General features: G+C 43.7%; 1 long non-coding RNA gene across 1 annotated transcript in view; it reads left to right on the top strand.

Annotated features, from left to right (window-relative positions):
- The first annotated feature begins 9,409 nt into the window (after window positions 1-9,409).
- LOC116100524 overlaps window positions 9,410-23,259 on the top strand; it is a 32,435-nt gene continuing 18,585 nt past the window's right edge. The window contains exon 1 of the long non-coding RNA XR_004122610.1: window positions 9,410-9,481. This is a non-coding gene — a long non-coding RNA (uncharacterized LOC116100524). The remainder of the gene's footprint in view (window positions 9,482-23,259) is intronic.

Raw genomic sequence — 23,259 nt, 5'->3', positions numbered from 1 at the left:
TTTGAGACAGGGTTTCTCTGTATAGGCCTGGCTGTCCTGGACCTCACTTTGTAGACCAGCTGGCCTCGAACTCAGAAATCCGCCTGCCTCTGCCTCCCAAGTGCCTGGGATTGAAGGTGTGAGCCATCACCACCTGACGACAAAGCCTTTCTCTTAGGAAAGTGCCATTAGCTTAAAATGCTAATATTGTATCCATGAGCTGAAGGAAGTACTGGACAAAACACTGTACTGACAGGAGGTAGACCAAGTGGGTTAATTATTAATATAGGTACAGTAATATGTCTATGGTACAGTATTAATAAGCTCTATATTATATTTAGCATATCTGCTTATAATAGAGACCTTTAAAATTTTTAAATTTAATTTAATTTTTAAACATTTATTTATTCAACTTACATCCAAGTATCAGCCCTCCCTCTCCTCCCATTATCCCCTCACACAGATCACCTCTCTCCTCTGAGAAGAGGGAGTCCCCCTGGGTATCACAACCCCCCCTTCAAGTCACTGAAGGACTGGGCACATCCTCTCCCATTTAGGACAGACAAGGTGGCCTGACCCAGTAAGGGGAATGGAGTCCACAGGCAGGTAACAGATTAAGGGGCAGCCCCTGCTCCATTGTTGGAGAAACCACATGAAGACCAAGCTGCACATCTGCTACATATGTTCAGGGGGGCTATGTCTAACCCATCCTCACTCTTTGGTTGATGGTTCAGTCTCTGGGATCCCCCAAGAATACAGGTTAGTGGACTCTGTTGTCTTCCTGTGTTGTTCCTGTCCTCTTCGAGTCCCTCAATCCTTCCTCCAACTTTTCCATAAGACTCCATCTAATGTTTGGCTGTGGGTCTCTGCATCTGTATTCATTGGCTATTGGGTAGAGCCTCTCAGAAGACAGTATGCTAGGTTCTTGTCTGCAAGCATAACAGAGTATCATTAATAGTGTCAGGGATTGCTTCTTGCCTATGGGATGGGTCTCAATTTGGGCCAGTCATTGGTTGGCTATTCCCTCCATCTCTGCTCTATCTTTGCCCATGCACATTTTGTAGGCAGGACACATTTTGGATCAAAGATTTTGTGGGTAGGTTGCTGTCCTTATCCCTCCACTGGGAGCTCTGCCTGGCTTCAGGGAGTAGCCATTTCAGGATCTGCTAGGAGTCTCAGCTAGAGTCACTTCCATAGAATAGACACCCTGAGGCCTTCCCTATCTCAGGCCAATAGAGACCTTTCTTGTTGGCAATGGAACATGCATGAAAAATATATGTATATGCGTATGTGTATAGGTTTGTGTGTGTGTGTGTGTGTATGTGTGTGTGTGTGTGTGTGTGTGTGTGTGTGCATGTATGTAGTTTGATTTGGAAGGTTTGGAAGAGAAAGGAAATTAACACTTAATGAGGGTATTAGTTTCCATAGTTTCTGTAATAGTTACCACAAACTTGATACATTGATCATTCTTCTGTAACTGAGTATCTGACAGAAAACAACAAATGTTTGTCTGGGCTTACAGATTGAGGGTATAGTCCACCATGGTGAGCAGGCATGGAGGCAGGAGTCTAAGGCATATTTTATTGTTTTAAGGCATGATCATGTTTTATTCATAATGAGGAAACACAGAGAGATGAAGGCTTGCTCGCTTCTTTCTCCCTTTCTATACAGACATGGACCCCTGCTGACCTTGGGGATGGTGCCACTCACATTAAGGGTGGGTCTGCCATCCTCAATGAAATGTATCTGAAAATACCCTTGTATACATGCCCAGATATCTCCTAGGTAATTTCAATTCCAGTCAAGTTGACATGAAAATTAATCATCATAGTTGATTAAATAAGTAAGTAATTAAAAATAACAGAAATTTCCTCTCTCAGTTCTAGAGGGAAGTCAGCCTCCTTGTGTCAAAATCAAGGTGTCAACAAGGCACAAACCTTTTGAAGACTCTGAAAATCAGATTTCCTGACATTCCTGTCCATTCTTTGAGGATTGTGGACACACTGATCTTTGTTCTTTTCCCATATTACCTTCTCCTGTGTGTGTAGAACCTCTTTGCCTGCCTTATACAAGTATATATATGACTGCGTTTAGCGAGCACTCTCTATAATCCAGAGTAATATCCCAATATCAAGAGCCCTAGTTTAAATGCACCTGTAAAAACACAGCTCCTTCCTTTACCATATAAGGTAATGCTCACAGATCCCAGGATTAGGACTAGAATTTCTGTCAGAGGTCACATTTTACTCCAGCATTTGCTCTGCCTGCCTGTAGCTCCTCTGTGAGCTTTAGTGAATGTGCAGTAATAAAAGGCCTTGGGTTGGACATCAGGGGCCCTGAGTCTTTAGGTCACCAGCATAAGTGCCAGTACCCTCCCTTTTCTGTGCTTCTCAAAGATAGTGGCTTTTTTTTTTTTGCGTGGTTGTTTGTTTGTTTTGGCTAAACCTCTGGTTTTGAACTTAGAACTCTTAACAGAGTCTTCCAGGAAGTTGGTGTGGATTGAAGCCTGTTTGATACCTCTGTTTTGAATGTTGTTTTTAAGTATCTATCAAATTCCATGTATATCTACCTCTACATAGTGTAAGGCTCAAAAAATGTAGTAAGCTGGGGAAACAGTTTCTTAGTGCTGAATGTGAGCAAACACAGACTAAGCATTCAGTAATGATAGCTTAAAAATAACATCATCAAGTCTGGAGATTGTGTGCTCATGTCTTGCCTGACTCGCAGTAGCCATCTGGTATGTGGTAATTTGAAGTCAGTCCTTTACACTTGCCAGGCACGCAGCCATCAGCAACTCTGTCAAGGGCTAGTAGCTGTGCACTCCACTAGGTAGTCTTCCTGAGCCTGACAGCAAGTGCTCTCTCATTCTAAACTCCAGCATCACTTTGCTTATCCTCCTTAAGGCTCCATGAGATAGACCCAGGGACAAGCCCATCTCTGTCTGTGCAGATGAATACTGAAAACTTTTCCCCCAGTTTCCAAGTATCTCATTTTTTTTCTTCCCTTCCTATCCCTTAACAGTTTGGTATCTTAAAATGGTTTTGACAGGGTTTGTTCTGATATCCAGCTCCTAGCTTGCTTCTATTGCTGACCAACTTGCTGTGTGATCATGACACGCACTGACATGACAAAGCTTTCTCAGCTATAAAACAAGAAGTGTCTAGAACCCCTGTCCTTCCTGACTTCTAGGGATTTTGGCAAACACTATGAACACAGGCTTGTCACATGTAAACTGTTTCAAACTTGGCCTCATTCACAGTCTAGTTGAACAACCATGACAAAGTCCTTGAAACTTGCTGGCCCAGTTGCTGGTTTTTGTTTTGCCCGTACATAAGAATGTTAATACCTAGGTTCTAAAATGGTTAGTGCAGGCAGTTCATATTGAATACATAATACCTCCTATCTAATGAGGCTCAGGCTTGTAAGATCCGTTACTTTAAAGGGATTACATTAATTGAAAGAGATTATATGGTCAAACAGGAGGCACAAGTAGGCAGGGCAGGGAACTCGGGTCATACAGGAAAGCCAAGAGCAAGCCAGCACATGTGAAGTATTGGCAGTTGGCTCAGAAAGTTGAGATCTTACAGGATGAGGGTCAAGACCAGGTGGATTGTGTTGAGGTAATCCCATTGATAATAGTTACCACCTAGGACTGAATTATTCTGTGTTTTTGAATGTACAAATACTGGTCAAGTATTATTTCCCTTTTTAGTTATGGAATAAGAAGACCAGACAAGTCAAATGACTTAGCCAAGATCATGTAAAAGACAAAGGCTCTGAAACCAGGCCTGAGTGTTGTCCATGACCTCTGCTCTTAACTGCAAGGTTAAGGCATTTGTGGAAGTCCCTGTACTGTTGTGGCCAGAGTGAGGTGTTTAATGCTGTGGGTTTCTCTATTGCAAGAGCAGGAAGATCACTGGGTCCACTGCTGGGTAAGGGCCCAGCAGGAGATTGAGGCCAACTATTATAGGAAGAAATCATTCTTAGAAGATGGATAGGGCTTGGCTTATGACAGTAGAAGCCCAAGGTTGGAGCCTTTCCTGTTGTAGGACAACAGTCCGTTAGTGAGAGTCAGGCTGGAACATGCCTAGCTGCTGTGCAATGCAGAGAGATTAATGGCTACCAGAGGGTGATGCTATTTTATGAAGGAAGAAATCGAGGCTCAGAGACATTAAGTGGCTTGCCCGAAGGGTGCATATCTGTAATGACAGAACCACCCGTCACATCCAGGCCATTGCTGGTGTTGTCTTCTGTGGTTGACTCTACCATGCTGTGCTGTGCAGCGGTCTGATTACACTTCTCATCATTTTCTGTCTCTGATGGGTTTATCACCTTGGTGCCACTGTTCAGCCCATTCTGTGTCTAAGGAGGAGCCTTGCCTTACACTCTATGTCTTTCCCTCCTGGAGTTCTCAGGCTCACCAGGAGGCTGGCCGAGGAGAGGAGTAGGAGCCAATAGGGGTATACAAACTGCTACACATCTTCCAGGGAATTGCTGATTCATATGAAAAGACTCAATAACATAGGTGCTCTGTAATGCAAAAGGTCCAGGACTAGAATATTATTCTGTGGGACAGCCACACAAACAATACAGACAACTACAAACATAAGAGTTCTTGGAAGGGGCTATGTAAAGACAGTACACTCATGAGATAGGATACACACCCATGATGTCAGTTTACATTTATTATGTGGAGAGGAGTTACGTGATAAACTGAAAAATGGAATTGTATTTATAGTATGATCCCATCTTCTGTAAATAAATTACACTGGCGTGTGACTATGTTTATAGAGAGTGTGTGCTCTCCTACTCAACTGCCAACCTCTCACTTAACTGACTGGTGAGTGAGTTCTCCCTTCCCCACATGGGAAACCTCAGGCTGGCTGAAGTATCCCCTCACCTTCCTTTGCTCCTACTGGACAGCTGTGCGCTTCGTAGGAGTCACTTGTGTAGTCATCTGCATGCCAGTTCACCTTTATTGTAATTTCACAATTAAATATTATGTAAATAGAAAACCCCCAATGACACTTTAAAACACGAAGTTGAATGATCAAGAGAACGCAAAGGCTATTTTGTTGTGGGTAGGTAAGGTAGCTATGAAGGGAACAGGGGCAGTCCTGGAGAGGCCATAGCATCTTTTCAGAATGCTTCACAGACAGTTTTTGGTTCTCTTTCTTCTTGCTTTGGTGTCAACATCCTTGGTGTCTGTGAGAAAGACAGTCAGACTCCCTTCAGTTGCCACTCAAACAGCAACATTGAAACACTGATACTCTGTTAACAGATTAAATATGCAAATACATTCTTATTATTTTCATTTTTTATTTCAACAAAATGTTTACTTTGTTAATGTTTTTAGCTAATTCTTTTGCTTAGCTAACTTGACTACAGACCTCAGCACAGTCAGATTCAGTGTGGGCCTAGGCCAGGCAAGAAATGGACATCTCTAGAAGAAAACAGATGTCAGTTGGATCTTACATTTGTATATCTCTCTATAACTTTTAAAAGAATAAGGCTGTCAGTTACTTTAAGGATCAGACAATACCACCACTGAGGAGAGGGCAAGCAGAAAGAACTCCATGGTTAAAGGAATGACATGTTTAGTTTCCAGGGTGCTCTGGGCAGAGTCTGCCCATCTTTGCTGGTGACAGGCAGCGTTGGGATTACTTTGTGATGCATTTAAACTGTGATAATAAGCTTGGCTCCTTAGTTCTGCCCTATCCTGAGGGCCAGGTGATGTCAACACTCAGACATCTCAGGACTCTTAATTACTATGGGAAGAGGATACCACGGTGATGGGCATTCCTAGGTAACAATATACCAAGGGAGCCATGAGTCAGTGAGGTCACAGCCGGGATAGACAGCAGAGAAGAACCACTTAAGTGACTCAAATTATCCTCTTTTCTCATAGGTTTGTTAACGTGTCAAAAGGTCATATTCGTTTAACACACGTGCATGTGAGTGTGCGTGCACACACACCCCCGTTATTATTTTCTTTCCTTGAAACATTTAAAGTAATACAATTTCTTTTTTTTATTTAAAATACTTATTAAAGATAACGTTATAATCAGCCATTCTAAAATTTAATAAAAAGTACTCAAAAAAAAAAAATCCAAACAAAACTAAACAAATTGGAGGTAGGAAATGACTCGATGGGTAAAGTACTGACATGAAAGTGTGAGGACCTAAGTTCAAATCCCCAGCACCCATAATAGTTAGGCATGAAAGTACTTGCCAGTAACCCTAGTGCTGGGGAGGTGGAGAAAGAGGATCCCAGGGGCTTGCTGGATACCTAGTCTAACAAACTGGTGAGCTCCCAGTACAGTGGGTTACCCTATCTCAAAAATCAGGTAGAGAAGCATAGTGGAAGACAGCCAGTGTTAACCTTGACCACCCTAATACATGCGTCCACACGCGCGTGCACAGATATACATATACACCCAGAAGTGCGCACATATGAACATTCAGGTACACTCCCTCTACCTCCACACAACTGAAAGAAAACTAAACCAACAATTCCAGTGCCTTCCCATGATACCCACTGCCTCAGTTCTGAGTCTGTCTGAGAAAAACAAAACAAAATCAAATCCTAATAAGGTTGAAGTCCTACCCTTGGAAGTAGGATTGCTGATTATTCAAGGACATTTTGGGGCTCTGGAATTTGGAACAGCTCAAAAAGAAAAGGGAAAGGAGAGCTATGGGGGTGTAATGTACTTGAAACCTTCTAGTGATGTCGTTGTCTTTCTGAGGGCAGGGCCACAGGTTCAAATTCTATTTGCTTAGTGTTTGTCAGCTAGGCTGTAACAGCAAAAAGCCTGTAAGCATTTGCTTACCTTGGTATTCCCAGGCACAGTGCTTTGTATAGACAAGGCAGTAAATAAGTTGAATAAATGAACAAACTAAAGGCACTAAGTACAAGGTAGATGGTCACTGAGTGCAAGTCTCCTTTACTTCTTTCTTCTCAGTCACGATTTAGCCTACTATGCTGAAATAATTGTGTATTCACAGGAAGTTTTGAAAGCAATATAGGGAAGTCCCTTATACCTGTTGCCCAGCTACCTACAATAGTGATGTCACTTGTATTCACCTGTTTATGCCTTTGCACAATCAATACACAACTGTCCATCATCACAAAGGATCTCTCTGCTAATATTCTCACACCTCACACCTCATCTGTTTCTCTCACCTGATCTCTTGGGAATTCCCATCTCTACATACTGTCATTTTGTAATATAGCCTCTCACTTTGGGACCATCTTTTCCCACTTGCTATAGTACTTTTACATTGTTTTGTTTATTAATAATTCAGTCCTTTTCATTACTGGGTCATTTTCATGGTGTGGCTATATCATAGCAGGTTAACCTCTATCCACTGAATGACATCTGGGTTGTTTGTAATGTTTCTCTGTTATAAATGATGCTGTTATGAACATTGTTTATCAGATTTTATGTGGAGATTCATTTCTCTGAGATGAATGCCCATTACTGTGATTGGCACTATAAACATCGTTAGCATTTTAAGAAACTGCTGTCCATTTCCAGAGTGGATCTACCACAGTACATGTTCACCAAGAATTTTCAAGATCCAGTATCTCTCATCAGCATTTGCTTCCTCAGTATTTTTACCACTAGCATTGTATCAAACATTAGAATTTGTGTTTCTCTGATAGCTGGCAATGGTAGCTAACTATTGTAGGGCACTATCCGTGTTCTCTCATTTTCTAATTGCATTCTTTCTTGACTTTGGAAGTTCTTTATCTTGGAAATGGCCCTTTGTCATATACACCACTTGCAAATATTTTTTCTTCAGTGAGTATTTTTCATTCAGTCCTCTTAATGTCTTTCATAGAACATAACAAATCTTGTTTTAATGAAGTCTAATTAATTTTGCCTTATTGTTGTGATTTGTTTGGGATTGTGTCTAGGAACTCTTTTCCTGACTAAAGATGACCAATGTTGTTTTGCATGTTGTCATTTAAAGGTTCATGGCTCAGCCTTTTCCATTTAAGAGTTAGGATCTACCCGTGTCCATGTACACTGTGTAAGAGAAGGCCAAGGGCTCATCCTATTGACTGTTGACTTTCTGCCCTTTGTTTCTGCCAAGAGAGGTGTCAATATCCGTTTCTACAAGAGTTTCAGAAGAAAGATAATTTGTAGAAAGGCAGGATGTGTAAACAACCCTTCACAAGTAACTAATTGCCTTTCTATGTTCTGGAAGGAGATGGATGCTATAGCAATCAAACAATTGGGTGAGTTTTTTTTCTGTCATCACATTGTGCAACCAAATGCTGTCAATTCTGGGTACCCAGGAAACTCCTGCTTCCTGATGCATCATGGTGCAGCCTAAGAAAAATGTCAGTTTGAACTAGAAAGCATGCATTGCAAACTCCTGTTGTATATGATAGCATATCATTTAAAGTTTGGAAATGGTGACTCCACAGGTAATTACAGACATATGCGTTATTGATTGACCCAAATCCTGCGATCTGTGATAGGATGCTAGCAGAGATGTGATAGGGACACTTCATCCAGATGTGGGATCCCGGAATGCTTCCTGGGGAAGTGACATGGAATCTTAGGCCTAGATGATAAGTAGCAGAAAGGTAGGTGGACTGGAGGAAGTGTGACAGAAGTAAGAAGACTCTTCAAGGTGTTGAAAGCAACATAAACAAAGGCCAACAGGGCAGAGCAAGCATGGTGGGCATAGGTTCTTAATTATCCAGTGTCGCTGGCTTATGATGTGCAGGAGAGGCAAGGTCAAAATGCAAAGACCCTCAAAGGTCATGGTATCCCAGTACTTGGGATATCAGCAGTCCACTGGATGGCATCTAGATCTGTATTTTAGTGATCTCACTCTTGAAGCCTGGGGGCCGACTCATGGGACTCTGGGCAGCAGGTCTGGGCAGTGCTTAGGAGACTGTTGCCAGAGACACTGGAACCAGCTGGGGCACTGGGAATAGAGCACAGCTAATACATTTACAACAAGGTAGAATCGGGTTCACGGAGGAGGGGCATTTAGTGAGTGTTTTTAGAGATGAGAAGCAGTAGTCATGCTATAGCTAGAAACCAGACACTGTGTTAAAGGACTTGCTGAGGTGTGTACCTCTGACTAGACATTCCCAGTGAGAAAAGCAGTTCATCCTCCACTGTTGGATGACCCTGATGAGCAGAACTCTGCATCCTGTTAAGGAAGGATCTGTACCTCCTCTACCTCCTCTGTAAGCATCTGGGCCACGAACACAGCATTGTCTCACCAGGGAAGTCTCTGGTTACCCTGGACATTAAGAACAGGTCTGGGCCAAGAGCCTTAACTAGCGAAACAGGTTTAACAAGGCTCTCTCTGACTCATCCTTCAACACCAGGCAAGCTGGATTTGGGAACCAGTGACCCAGTCACACCAGGAAGGATTTCCAGTTTCTTCTCCTCCAGTGAGGATCAAAGCGTCAGTAACTCATCACTGATCATTGCTGGGTGTGTGTTTTTGAGTGGGGCACGGAGAACATAAGGTAGGACAATGGTTGTCTTCGAGAAGTATGCAGCCTTGACGAGGGGAGAGAGTACAGAAGGGCAGTCAGGGAAAGTCTTTTACAGAGAAGATGGGGCCACAGCTAGATGTCAAAGCATGAGGAAATATCAATTGATCAGAAGGATAAGGACTTAATATTGGGGTAGAAAAAGGATCGTGTGGGGTATGGGGGATGGGGATGGGATGGGCATAGCAGCTAAGGAGAATCCAGGAAAGGGAAAGAAGACACTGTGGTCACATCAGAGACTGTATATATGAGAACTGAAAGATAATGTTGCACAGAAAATATGGAGGATCCCAGCTCCCGAGGCTGGATTCTGATGGTGGCTGGGAGAGTCACCAAGGGCTCATGAACTAGAGGATGAGACATAAAATGGCAGATGATTTGGTGTCTGGGTCTGATATACTCTGTCATTTCCAGGAGATGGTATACCATTGTATCTAGGAAAGTAAAAGCCCTTCCAAGAAATGGTCCAGGAACTCCAGAGAGGCCTCTTACTGGCTTTGCTTTAGCTCATTCTCAGGTCATTTTCCCATAGCTTTTATAGAGGGACACAGAGATACACAAACTAGTCACATGAACTGGGACATTTTGAGTAGCACCAATGAAACCTTGAAACCTTAGATTTGGGAACAGAATTGACTACATGATTTTCAAGGCCCGTTGTTGACTATTAAGAATTTTAAGTTGACAACACAAAGCAAAGCCCACATCGCACACCCATGATCCTGGTCCTGACTTGGAAAAGGATGAACAAAGGTTCCTCTCTCAATGCTTATGATGGATCACAGTGAGAGTTTTAGCTCTCTGTTCTGGGAAGGTGAACTCAGCATTATAGCTACCACAGTACAAGAAAAAAAACAATGGACAAGGGACAGGAAGCCTAAGTTCTAATCCTGGCTTAGGTTCCAACTTTATGAGTCATTTAACTTTTGTATCTTAGTTTTCTGTCTCATTGCAAGGGTTCAGTGGTTTCCCTCTCTGTCCTTTCCATAATGGAGGGTGGCTCTAGACTATGCAGCAGGGTGTGTTTTTGTTCTGTCTGCAGGAAGACAGGCTTTCAATTGCATAATGAACTGAGTCAAATGTATTTGTACCCCAGAGCAACACCTCCCCTAACCACCAAGTGTGTGTGTGTGTGTGTGTGTGTGTGTGTGTTTGTTTGTTTTAAATCACAAGAAAAGTCATCTTAGGCCATCCTCAAATGAATGTATCTGAAGAAAGCTCATGCCCTAACTCTTTGTAGAACAGGGGCAAACTGACTTTCTATGTGTCTTAGTCCTTCTTCTGTACAATGGGAGAACTAGATCTGAAGATTGCTCAGGTTGTTTTGTTTCTCAGTTCTGTGTTTCTTTGCATCTGTGGCCCAGCACTTAGCACCAATGGCATTGGGATAAACTTACTTGTCTATGTCAACCAATCATAAACTCACTGAGCTCAAAAATGATATATGATTCAAACTGCATCTCTAGTTTTTGGCACAGTATATATACTTAAGTAAAGCATATAATTTTAATTTTTTTTTTAATGAAAAGACCAATGCACATACAGGGTCTTGGGGGTGGTGGTGGGAGAAACTAAAAGCAAATACACTACAGAAACAAAAACACATACTGAAGAATAAGAATAAGAATACTCAATACTGAAGAATAAGAAAGTTTCTAGCTTAGCAAAGATCTCAAGCTTCATTATTAATCCATGTGATCACTGGGAGAAGATATCCTACTAAAGGCTAAAGGTAGGTCTATCATAATGAAGAGTGGACAGCCAGCACAGATGGATCCTTCAGGAACTTCTGTGTCACAATGTAGTGTAAGAAGCTTGCTATACATGTGGTAGAGTGAAAGAAAGACTCAATTAGTACAGTTGTTTTAAAGGGTTTCTATATTTATTAGCTAAGAAGGAGGCAGGGAAGAAAAGGCTGAGGATTTTATAGAGGAAGGGTGAAAGCAGCTGATGTATTTATGCCCTACAGGGGTCAGGAAGGTGAGGGAACCAAGAACACAGCCCCCCATCCCTGATAGTCTCTTTTAGCTGAAAATCTGACAAAAGTGTTCTGTGACATGCAGAGGAAACACAATCATCAGTCAGGGGTTGGACAAAGTCGCTTTTAAGTTTCCTTAAAATTCTGCGACCACCTTGTCATTGGGGCACATAGCTCACCAGCAGATGACAGTAGACAACATCAACAGTGAGGTAGACCAGTACTCTCAGCATGTACTCATCAACTTCACTAGTAACTGGTGAGAGAAGATGGACCTTTCGAGACAAGACATCACTTGTTTTGTATGGTAGCCCTAGGAAGGAGTGACATATGTAGAGTGCCTCAAATGGGATCATAGGGCTTCAGATCATTCTCTTGTAATTCTTATGGGATCTTAGGTACAACCCATCATCTCTGTGGGTTGCAAATTTCCTTTGAAAAGCAAGACTATGAACAGGGTGACTGGTATGTTTCTGGTTCTTGGGTATTGCAGAACCATCCTGAAGGAATTAGTACTCACCTCACCTCTGTGCCTCCCAGGCAGTTCCATGCTTAATGTAAATCACCCCAGTACAAGGAGAAAAACAGGTCCTTGTCAAGGCTCACCATGTCACCAGGGAGTCACAGTGTCAGCACCAGCTCCAACAGGAAAACCCACATGCCTGCCAATGACACTCAGACCCTCCCATTTCGGCTACAGTATGAGAAGGCCATGCTTGGTAAAGAAAGGCTTAAGTCTGACTAAGTGCAGTCTGACATCCTGGGGGAAGAGCTGATCCTGACTCGGCTCTAAGTTCTCAGTTCATAATTTGCCCTGCAATTTATCAACTAATATCCACATAGGATTATTGAGGTAAGTAATCTTTGTCACTGAGTCTGTCATGGCACATTAGCCATTTATTCATTCAACATTGTGCCTTGAACTTTTATATACACTGAATATGTTATCGCGAATGGATGCATGATTGAATGGATGATGGATGAGCAAGATCATTAGGAAGGAGCCGGAGAATGCTCAACCAGACCCAGGATCCATCCCAGAACTTTATTCATATCTGTTAAACATAAAAGAAACTTATATCAAAGTGGTTTATGAATGGATGAAAAGGAAATGTGTTAAATCAAGTAACAGCTAAAAAATAAGCACTAATTTGCAAAAAGCCCCCTACTATCCTGAAGCTCTGTTTTCATCATCCTTAATCTTTCCTATCCAGTGGCTGAAGGGGTCCCATGTTTGTACCTTTCTAGCTTGATAGCCCCAAAGAAAAGACTGGGTTTTTTTTCCCCCTTAGGAGCTCCAGAAAAGTCTTCAAGAGGTTTCTTAATGGCCCAGACTGTGCCACTTGCAAACAAATATTGTGGTTAGGAGGGGTTGGGTTCTGATTAGTTGGACTTGTTGTGGTCCTCACTGATGCACCCACAAAGTATAGAGAAAATATCATGCACAGTGAAGCTCAGGGACTGAGCTTGAGTGCAGGGTGACTGGCAGAAAAGTAAGGGCTAGATGCTGGGCAGGAACAACCCTTCCATGTCCTTTCCTTGGACAGCTTTCTATCCACTGTCCATTTGTTATTTGCATGTTTACATTTCTCTCTCCTGTATTCACTACACAGCCCTCTCTTGATCCAAAGCCCTTCCAGGATGCTTACTCGTGTCTTTCAGGTTACCAATCATAGGCCTGTCTTGTTGGGAGATTAGCTCAAAGCTCAGCCAAGGACTAAGGTGAAGTGAAACTGTTGTGGGGAGCCAGGCTAAATCACTGTCTTCTACATAGCTGATTAAAAAGGAGGCACGCTTCCCCATCCAGTCCCTCCTCCTGACAGTCCATGGGCTAGCTCAGAAGATGAGCACTTTCAGGCATAGGTTGGTTCTCTTCGTTGAATGTCAAGGTAAGAAAACTTCAGGGACTGCAGTCCCTATCCTTTTCCAACTCCTTATTTCTGACATTAAAAAGTCAGCCTCTGCCTTTCACATCCACACAGGGGAAGGGTGGGGCTTGACTAATGAATGTTTGAAAAGTCCTTTGAGATCTTAGATGAAAGGAACCTTGTAAAATACAATTAAAAATAATAGGGGTAATTATTAGCCAGGCTGGTCCCTACAGGATAATTACAGAGCTTTTGCCTGGCAAATATTGAATTCATGCAGAAAAACATGGGTTCGAGGAAGAAGACTGATTTGAGATTTGGGGTCTGCTGGCTTCAAAGATGGAGTCCTCTAGTTCCTCCTGAAATCTGAGGAGCATGTCAGCAGGCCAGAACTGAGACAGGACTGAGGGGTTGTCTGGACAACATATTTGAATGGCAGATGAAGCCACTGGGGCCCAGAGAGGAGATGTGATGGTTTCAAGCTACATACCAGGCATTGCAGGGCTGCATCTCTGGAAGTTCAGGCCTAGGTCATCTGAGTTCAGGGGTTTGTGTCACCACATCCCATTCAGTCTTTGCTGTCATGATCTTTGGTGGCACCAAAGAGTCTTACATGAAAGTCACCAGAGTAGAGCCCATATCTTAGCTCTGATATGTGTGAAAGATGGTAGTTAGCCAGTCAGTTTCTGGTGCCACACTCCAATAATAATAACTGTCTCCCTGGGCTGCCATGAGGAAGCGAGGAGTGCTGTAGAGGGAAGGCTGCCTGGGACCCACTTACTCACTCTATGCTATTCTGAGTGTGGGCCTCTCTGAGATTAACCTATTGATATTTCTCCATGGCCACTCCATGTTTAGTGGGCATCTATCATGAGTCAAATATTATGCTAGCCTCTTCAGGGCTGTGATTTCTTTCAGCTATCACCATCTTTCCCCTAGGTCAACTGTTCAAAATCAGATTCAGGTTGAACTTGTCCAAGACCATGCAGCTGAGAGAGAGGCAGGGCTTGAACCTGGGTCACATGCCACACTGTTCTCTTTTGTGAAATGAGACAGGCATTTGATTGTCACCCAACTAGAATCTCACAGGGATTATCTGCTGGGGAAAACTGGGAGACAAGGTGTGGTATTGACCTATGAGGACATCATGATTATTTAATTATTCTTAGGGTCTGTTTTGATGAAAGAAGTTAAAAGTCTCTCCTAAGAGGGGCTGTGAGTCTCTATCATTAGCTTTAGATTGAAGAATTCTAGATCAGAACCTAGAGAAAGGGTCTAGTGACTTAGAGCACTTGCTACTTTTTCGGAAGACCTAGGTTCAATTGCCAGTTCTGGCACAGCAGCTTATAGCCATCTGTAACTCTAAGTTCAGGGGATCTGGTGCCCTCTTTTGGACTCCAGAGACACCAAGAACACATATAGTACATATACATATATGCAAGCAAAGCATTCATACATAGAAAATAAAAATAAACAAATCACTTAAAAAAGAAAGAAATCTAGATCAGAGATTGAAAGGTAGCTTGGTTGCTAAAATTCTTGTTGTATAAGCATAAGAAACTAAATCCAGTTCCTAGCATCCTCATAAAAATCCAGGAGTGGTTATGCCTGTTTGTAATTCCAGTGGTGTGAAAGTATGGAGAGTTGGCTCCGTGGGGCTCATCAGCCAGCCAGCCAGCCAGTCTAGATAATTGGCTAGTTCCAAGTGACTAGACGGATGGATTCTGAAGAATGACACTCAAGGTTTACTTCTGGCCTCCAAACATGCCGATGCACATTTGCACACAAAATGCACGCACACATAACACGCTCACACACACACCTACACACACACACACACACAGAGAGAGAGAGAGAGAGAGAGAGAGAGAGAGAGAGAGAGAGAGAGAGAGAGAGAGAGAGAGAGAGAGAAATCTGGATGAATTCCTTAGAAACCAACCTCTGTGTTGTTAGGGCCTTGACCCTCTACCAGCATCTTAAAACATGATAGATGGGTGGTGGGTGAGAGAGTCTCCAGATCTCCTTCCATATAGGGCCTCCCAGCTTCAATGAGGGCAACACTGGTAGCATCTTATCAACTAGGATTCTATACCAGCATAAATCGTTACTCTTGACATTTCCAGCTTGAGAAGATTCTAGCATGAAAAGCAGGTGGCTGCGCTTCAGGCTAGTGAACTTTGGCTCAACTCACCACGTTTGCAGAGGCCAAACACAAACAGGCAGGAGCATTCATGGCTCTGAGCTCAGATTACTTGATGAGAGATGGGATTTCAGGGAGGCAGACCTTTGACATTCGTTTGTAAACCCCAGTGTGTTCCATTTCTTTCAGGACCCCCTTAACAATGAAAGTGAAGATTAGAGCCTACTGGTTGTACTGCATACATTTGGAAGGGACTAGGCCTCTTCAACTGGCTAAGGTTGGCAAAGGAAGAAAGCTGACTGGAGAAGCACTAAGCATTCTTTGCAGATCTCCACAGCCCAGACTTTCCTCAATACCTTCTGGGATCCTGGAGGGGGCACCTTATGGATGTTTAAGTCATTCTTGAGGATGTGCCCAGAGATGATGTATACCAGGAGAATGTCATCATCTGACACAGGCAATGACAAAGCTAACTCAGAGGTCATTGTGCCAGCTACCCCAGGCAGGAGTTTCTTTGGGCTTTTCTGGTGATAAGACTCCCCCCGCCACCAGTTATCATTGGTCACTTTTGATGGAGTACTCTCCTCTGGCTCCAGCCATCATCCATCTCTGAGTAACCCTCACCTACTGCTAAGGTGTCTGTCCTATGGAACTACAGGGATGTATGTGCCTCTCCCCAGAGCCACCAGTGATGGCCACTTTATCCAAGATGAAATCTTCCACATGAGAGAGGTCCAAGAGAGAGTGTGTTGCTTTAGGCATCAGAAAGACTTAGCTTTAAACCTTACCTCAACAACTCATTCACTCTGTGACTGAGAAACTCAGTCTCTCTGAGCCATAGTTTAGCCATCCATAAAACAAATACACTTCTTTGGCGTTGTGAAGCTGTAACACAGAGAAAAGACATTGTCAATCATAGGCACTCAAAACTAATGCAAAAACCCATGTTCTCTTTATAGGTCAAGATTCATTCATTTTTCAAACATTTATTTAGTGCTTATTCTTTTACTTATTTTTGCCAAATACTTTGTTCAGTGCTGAGGACTGACTAGAAAATGAAATGGGGTGTCATGAACACCCACATTCTCACCCAAACCTACCACTGACTAGCCTCCTGATGGAGATAGCAGACTGACTGTGGATCCTGGGATCCTACTTCTTCAAGCCTTATGCCTTCCTGAGTCTTTCTTTCTAAACCTTGTGCCCATCATAACCCCACCTCTCCTCTGTACAGGGTTGTTGTGGGGCAGCGTGAGGTGAAGTTTATGGAGGTATTATCCCAGTTCCTTCCTGGTGCAGCTTGAACTTGCTTCTAGAAGCTGCCACACTTCAGGGGGGGAGGGATGCTGAATACCAAATGAATTTTATAAGGAGCATAAAGTGGGCATTTTACCTTGGGAATTTAAAGCAATCTTACTTCATTTTATAGATCTAAATGCTAGACTCTGGATGGCTTCCTCCGTTCACCTTCTTCCCAGAGAAGTAGACTTGGCATGTAGAGGGACAAAGTCCCGTCCCTTTACCTGGGCTGTGGATACTTAATGAAACAGTCCTAATCAGAAATTCTTACATGCCTCCAAAGAAAGTCTAGTCCTGTCTCTGGCTCTAAGGAAGCTTCTTTAGATCTGTGATGGCTAGTAGCTGATGGCTTTGATAGTGCAGGCACTCAGCCTGCAGTTGGGAGATATGGAATGTGTTTTACCTACCTTGAGAGGTAAGAAGGGTGGTGATGGGACTCAGGGTTGGTGCATCTTCTGTTCTCAGCGTAAGTCTAAGACAGTCATACACACTGGAAGGTGTGAAGGAAGCTGTTGGCAGGAGACAGCTCAGGAGGCACAAGGGCGCCTTGAAAGCTCCAGGCAGAGCAGCCCTAGGACTCTTGAGTGCACTTCCTGATGACCATGCCTGCGTCAGGAACTGCTCAGAACTGACTCTTGTCAGTTGTGCTCTCTGGTGGACCAAAGGGCAAAAGTTGACAGAGTTGTCAAAATGGACCCTCATCTTTCTCTTTGAGCAACTGGACCTTGAGAGAAGCAGGTGGAAGGAAGGGCAGTCTTGTTTGGTTCCACTCTCAGACACCGCACAAACTCTTACCCCATTCCTGCTCTGGTACCTATAGCAAGACAAAGCTGTGCTTTTCAACAGGGCTAAGTCCCAGGGCACTGGGAAAACTGTAGATTCTGATGCAGGGATGTGGGAACGGCCTGAGATGTAAATGTCTTATGAGCTACTAAGTAATGCTAAAGCAGTCTCTGAACTCTCAGCCCATGAAACACACACACAAGAAGAACATCTTTTTGGATACATGTTCCAACACATAGGACAGACTTTAAGGCAGGAGAGCCATGCCAGCATGAAGACAGATCCAAGTACACATGTGTGAAGAAACTGGCAAGTATTGAGGAGTTTTATGGCATTGCATGGGATGAAACTGTTAGGCCAAAAATTTGCTAGGTAGAAAGGGAGGGTTGATACTCTCCATTAATCCCCTTCTTGAGGCATGGTGCAGAATTGCCCTGGTGTTGCCTCTGCATAAAACAGTCCTCAGGAGTAGCTATGCTCTGAAAAAAGGAGGGATAAAGAAAAAGAAAATAAAAATCCATGTCTGCCATGACTTGGGGTCGGTGGGGGGAAGAAGGCTCCCTGAGATCTCAGGCCAGTAGGTCAAGCATTCATGCCTATCACCTATGAAGAAACACTAAGTTAAGCATGGCCTCAAAACCCCCAAGATGGTCAGTTAAAAATAGCAAGTGCAGTCTGGCTGTTATCAGTATGTCCTGATGTCTGGCAGAAGCAATTTCAATCCTCTGGGTAGGAATATGCCTTCAAGCTAGGCCCCCCCCCAAAAAAACCCCAACTGTAGAGGCTCACATTGAAAACACACAAAGACACATAACCATGAGCCAGCCATGATAGAAATAGCACACCATCGTGATGGGGAGATACCTCAGTGGGATAAGGTACCTCTACCATGTTCTTAGCAGCCTTATTTATAATAGCCAAAAGCTGGAAACAACCTAGATGTCCATCAACCAAAGAATGGATACAGAAAATGTGATTCATTTACACAATGGAATACCATTCAGCTATTAAAAATGAGGACATCATGAATTTTGCAAGCAAATGGATGGAACTAGAAACTATCATCCTGAGTGAAGTAACTCATACCCCAAAGGACATGCATGGTATGTGCTCACTGATAAGTGGATATTAGCCAAAAAAGTACAGAAAACCTAGGATACAACCCACAGACCGTAAGAAATGTAACATGCAGAAAGGCCCAAGTGAGGATGCCTCAATCCCACATAGAAGGGGGAATGAAGTAATCATGGGAGGCAGAGGGAGGGAGGGGCTGGGGGGAGGAGGGAGGGGGAGGGGAAGAAGGGAACAGGATCAGGTATTGGGGGTGGGGAGGAGAGAAGCCCAGAGGGTCAAGAGAATGAATGGAAATAAGCAGCCTCAGGGAGTGGGAGGTGGGGGAACCCTCTAGAAATTAGCATTGACCTAGGAGGTGATAGACTCTAAGGACTCAGTGGGGTGACCTTAGCTGACATGTCCAACACTGGGGAGAGGGAATTCGAAGAGTCCATCTCCAGTAGATGTAGTGGAGGGATGAGGTTACCAAGCCACAGTCAAAATTTCTGACCCAGAAGTGTTCCTGTCTAAAAGAACTGCAGGGACAAAAATGGAGAAGAGACTGAAGGTAATGGGGTTCAATGACTGGACCCAACTTGGGATCCATCTCATGGGAGAGCACCAAGGCCTGACATTATTATGGATGCTATGATGTGCTTACAAACAGGAGCCTAGCATGGCTGTTCTCTGAGAAGCCCTACCAGCAGCTGACTGAGACAGAAACAGATACTTACACCCAACCATTGGACTGAAGTTGGGGATACCATAGTTGAATTAGGAGAAGGAAGCCGTAAGGGAGAGCAACCTTACAGGAAGACCAGCAGTTTCAACTAACCCAGACCCCACGGAGCTCCCAGCCACTAACCAGGAGCATATGTAGGCTGGTCAGAGGCTCCTGGCACATGTACAGCAGAGGTCTGTCTGGTCTGGCCTTAGTGGGAGAAGATGAGCTTAATCCTCCAGAGACTTGAGGCTCCAAGGAAATGGGAGGTCTGGTGTGTGGGGGCACCCTCTCGGAGGCAAGGGGGGAGGAGGAATGGGGTGAGGAACTATAGGAAGGAGGACCGAGGTGGGGGGACAACAACTGGAATGCAAATAAATCAAAGGTACATTAAAGTTGATTCCCAGTATCCACCTTGGAAGCTGGGTTTGGTGGCATGCCTATCTAACTTCAGTGCTGGGGAGGGGGAGACAGGACTCACTGGCCAGCTAGCCCAGCTGAATTAGAGAGCTCTGGACCAAGAGAGAAACCCCATGTCCAAAACCAAGGTGGATACCTCCACATAGGGGCAGCGGGCATAAAGTTTGACTGGTGGGAGGGAGGAAGGAAGGAAGGAAGGAAGGAAGATAGATAGATAGATAGATAGATAGATAGATAGATAGATAGATAGATAGATAAAGAAGGCATAAAGTTGGGTGGGTTGGGAGGTGGTAGAGAAGCTGGAAGGAGATAGGGGAGGGGAAATCTGATCAAAATGTTTTGTATTAAAAAAAAAAGGCTGGGTGGTGGTGGCACACTCCTTTATTCCCAGCACTCAGGTGGCAGAGGAAGTCAGATCTCTGTGTGTTTGGCTTCAGCCTTGTCTATAGAATTCCAGGACAGCCAGGACTACATGGAGAAACCGTATATTGAAAACAAAAACAAAAAGAAAGGAAGAAAGAAGGAAAGAAAGGAAGAGAGGGAGAAAGAAAAAAAGACAAGAAGAAAGAAAGAGAAAATTCAAATATATCTACCCCTGGCAGTTAGTGAGCTTTCCTGAGCCCGAGGCTGGGATGGCCATCGCAGATGGATGGTCCTTCAGTGACCCCTCTGCCTAGCTCTCCTGTCTAGTATACTCATCTTGCTCTCAGTTTCCTGGCTGCTTCCCCAGCTTCCCAGCACTGACTGCTGGTCCTCCTTCTTATTTAAGGGACACAATTCAGGAACTCCCCCAGGTCCTCTCTCAACTCCACATTGCACAGGGGACACATCAATCCAAGGGTGGGGTGGGATGGGGTGTCAACGTAACCACCCTGGCAACAGTTAGGATCACACCCCATTTTATTGCTGTCCTCTGCGTGCCCACGGGCTTCTGGGACAGGCAGACACCACACTTAGCTAGAAACTGCCAGCGCCAGCCAGGACTTACACAACAGTGTTTGGTGGCTGCCCTGTCTCCACTGAGCCACAGCTTCCGTTAATTAGAGCCAAGTTAATCACCAACTCTCCCTCCCTTTTATTGTGTTAAATAAACCCCGACCAACCTTTTTTCAGTCTCCCAACCTTAAGTTTACCCAATTGGCTGAGAAGTGTATGGGGTCATTGCCATGCGCAGTGTTATGATCAATGAAATGTTAATGTATGTCCCCTTAGATCAGAGGACAGTGGAGACAGAAGTCAACCCAATACCACAGGGTACAGGGTGCTAGGTGCCAGAAGAGATAGGGTCCTTGTGGGTGCAACCTTCTTCCACCTTCATCTTTGGTCAATAAACCACTTTAAAAAAACAAAACAAAACAAAACATTTTTTTTTTTAAACTCGAAGGTTAAACACAAAAGGCCCCACAAACATAACCAGAGGCACACACAGCAGGACCAACGGAACTTTAAGGTGGATCCCTGTAAAAGAGGTCTATCAGCGCCCTCTTGTGGAAACGTTTAACACTACAGGCCCACAGAGGCCATCCCTACCCTTTAGAGAAGTTGAGCAAGATCAGTTCCCCCCACCCCCACCCCCGCTCTCAGGGACTCTCATCTTTATAGACCTTCAATGGCTTTGCCCTTAGATAAGTTTAACCCCCAAGTCTCATGCTGCCATTGCTCACTCTGGTCCAGTTAGACCAGGAACCCGAAGTCTTGAAGCAAAAATGAACTCAAGGGATCTGGGCACAGCGAGTTCTCAAGGCAGGTGGCAGGAGCAAAAGAAGTGTTCCAGTAAGAGAGGGTATCAAGGAGTCATCCCTAGTAACACCCACGTGATACTAATTGGGAAGCAGGTCTAGTTTACACTCTCTGTAACTTTGTTTTTCTTACCCCATGCCATCCCATCTATTTCTTCAGTAAATGCACCCAGGTCTGAGGGTATCCGTACACCCCCACCTCCAGAGCCGGTTTAACTCAGAAGCTACTCAGCCTTTTTTATCCAACAAGTAAAGCCCAGACCACATGGGGCTCCTGGGATTCAGTTCCTGAGCCTAAGTGGAACTCAGATGTATGCCTGAACCTTGGTCCTCCAGCTCTGTCGCCCAGCCCCTGGGCCAAAGTGTTCAGGCACACCCTGCCCCACCTTGGCACCATCAGCACCCCTCCCATACCCACCCAGGGGCCGTTAACATGCTCCCTGCCCCACCCTAGCCCAACACTTGCTCGGAAAACCTAAGCTGGCAGGCCTCACTAGGTGGAGTCACATCTGAAGGTTTCTGGGAAGAGAGTGACATGGAGTTCCCTGAGGCGCCCTAAGGTTCAGAGACACTGTGTCACTGAGCCATCTGTTGAGACCTGTGGGCAGCCGCTCTCCATGGTTTGATTTAAAAAATGAGAGAATTACAAAAGCCGCGATGGTCCCCTTCTACTTGATAGGCTTCCAGCTGTGGGCCGTGCTCACGAGAGGCATCTGACAGAGAAGCCCCAGCAGAGGTGCAGTCTGGGGCTTCTCTCAGTCGCAGGCCTGGACAGGGAGCCTTGGCTTATTTTGCTTCTGGTGTCAGCCCTCCTCTGTGCTCCACCCTAGACTAAGTGTTAGCTGTATGTTGAGCAGCTTCCGCTCTGCTTGGTCATGGAGATTTGTACCCCCAAAACCAGGTTTCATAGGTTTCAGTAAGAGAACGGGACAGTTAAGATGATCAAGATGAGGGTCGCATGCTTGATGCAGTGTGATTGTTCAGCTGGCATGTTCCCCTGCACTCTACCAAAGCTGGCCAGCTAAAGATTACAAGATTTTAGCACCGTTGACTGCCATCTAGTGTTCAAATATGCTTACATCACATTGCTTTTTTTTTTTTCAGATTTTTTTTTAACTTTTATTGCATTATGATGAGAAAAGAAAGTTACATGATTTCAATTTATCTGAATTTGTTAACATTTAAAAACATTTTAAGTAAGTAGAATTAAATCACATTCTTGTTTCCCTTTTGTACCCCAACTCCTCCAAGAGAACCCCTTCAATACCTGCAATATCTTTTTTTGTCATATTCCTTAAAATTTATAAAATATTACAATAAAAACGAGTATTATAAGTTGTTTGATATAAAAAACAATCAATTTAACAGTCTTATGTAGATGCTTGTCTACAGCAATACTGAAAATACATCTTTTTCTCAATATAAATAACTCCAAACATATTAACTGTATATTTCAAAATAATACATCACTACTAGTATTTTCTTAAATGAACATATATATATACATACATATATATGTATATAAATATATACAAATATGTATATTTATTTATATGTATATATACATTTATATATATGTATATATATATATATATAAAAAGTCTTTTTGTTTGTTTGTTTGTTTTGTATTTAGTAGAGTTTAAAATCTTGGATCTTACTGTGGTATAAGCCCAAAATAAGACCAATTTTTAGACATTGGATTTCATTGTAATAAGGCTGTACTTCAATGACTCTCACATCACCAAAGGAT

The sequence above is a fragment of the Mastomys coucha genome, unplaced genomic scaffold (assembly GCF_008632895.1).
Source record: "Mastomys coucha isolate ucsf_1 unplaced genomic scaffold, UCSF_Mcou_1 pScaffold21, whole genome shotgun sequence".
NCBI lineage: Eukaryota > Metazoa > Chordata > Mammalia > Rodentia > Muridae > Mastomys > Mastomys coucha.
Note: the sequence above shows the minus strand (reverse complement) of the source record. Positions and strands in the feature narration are given on the sequence as shown.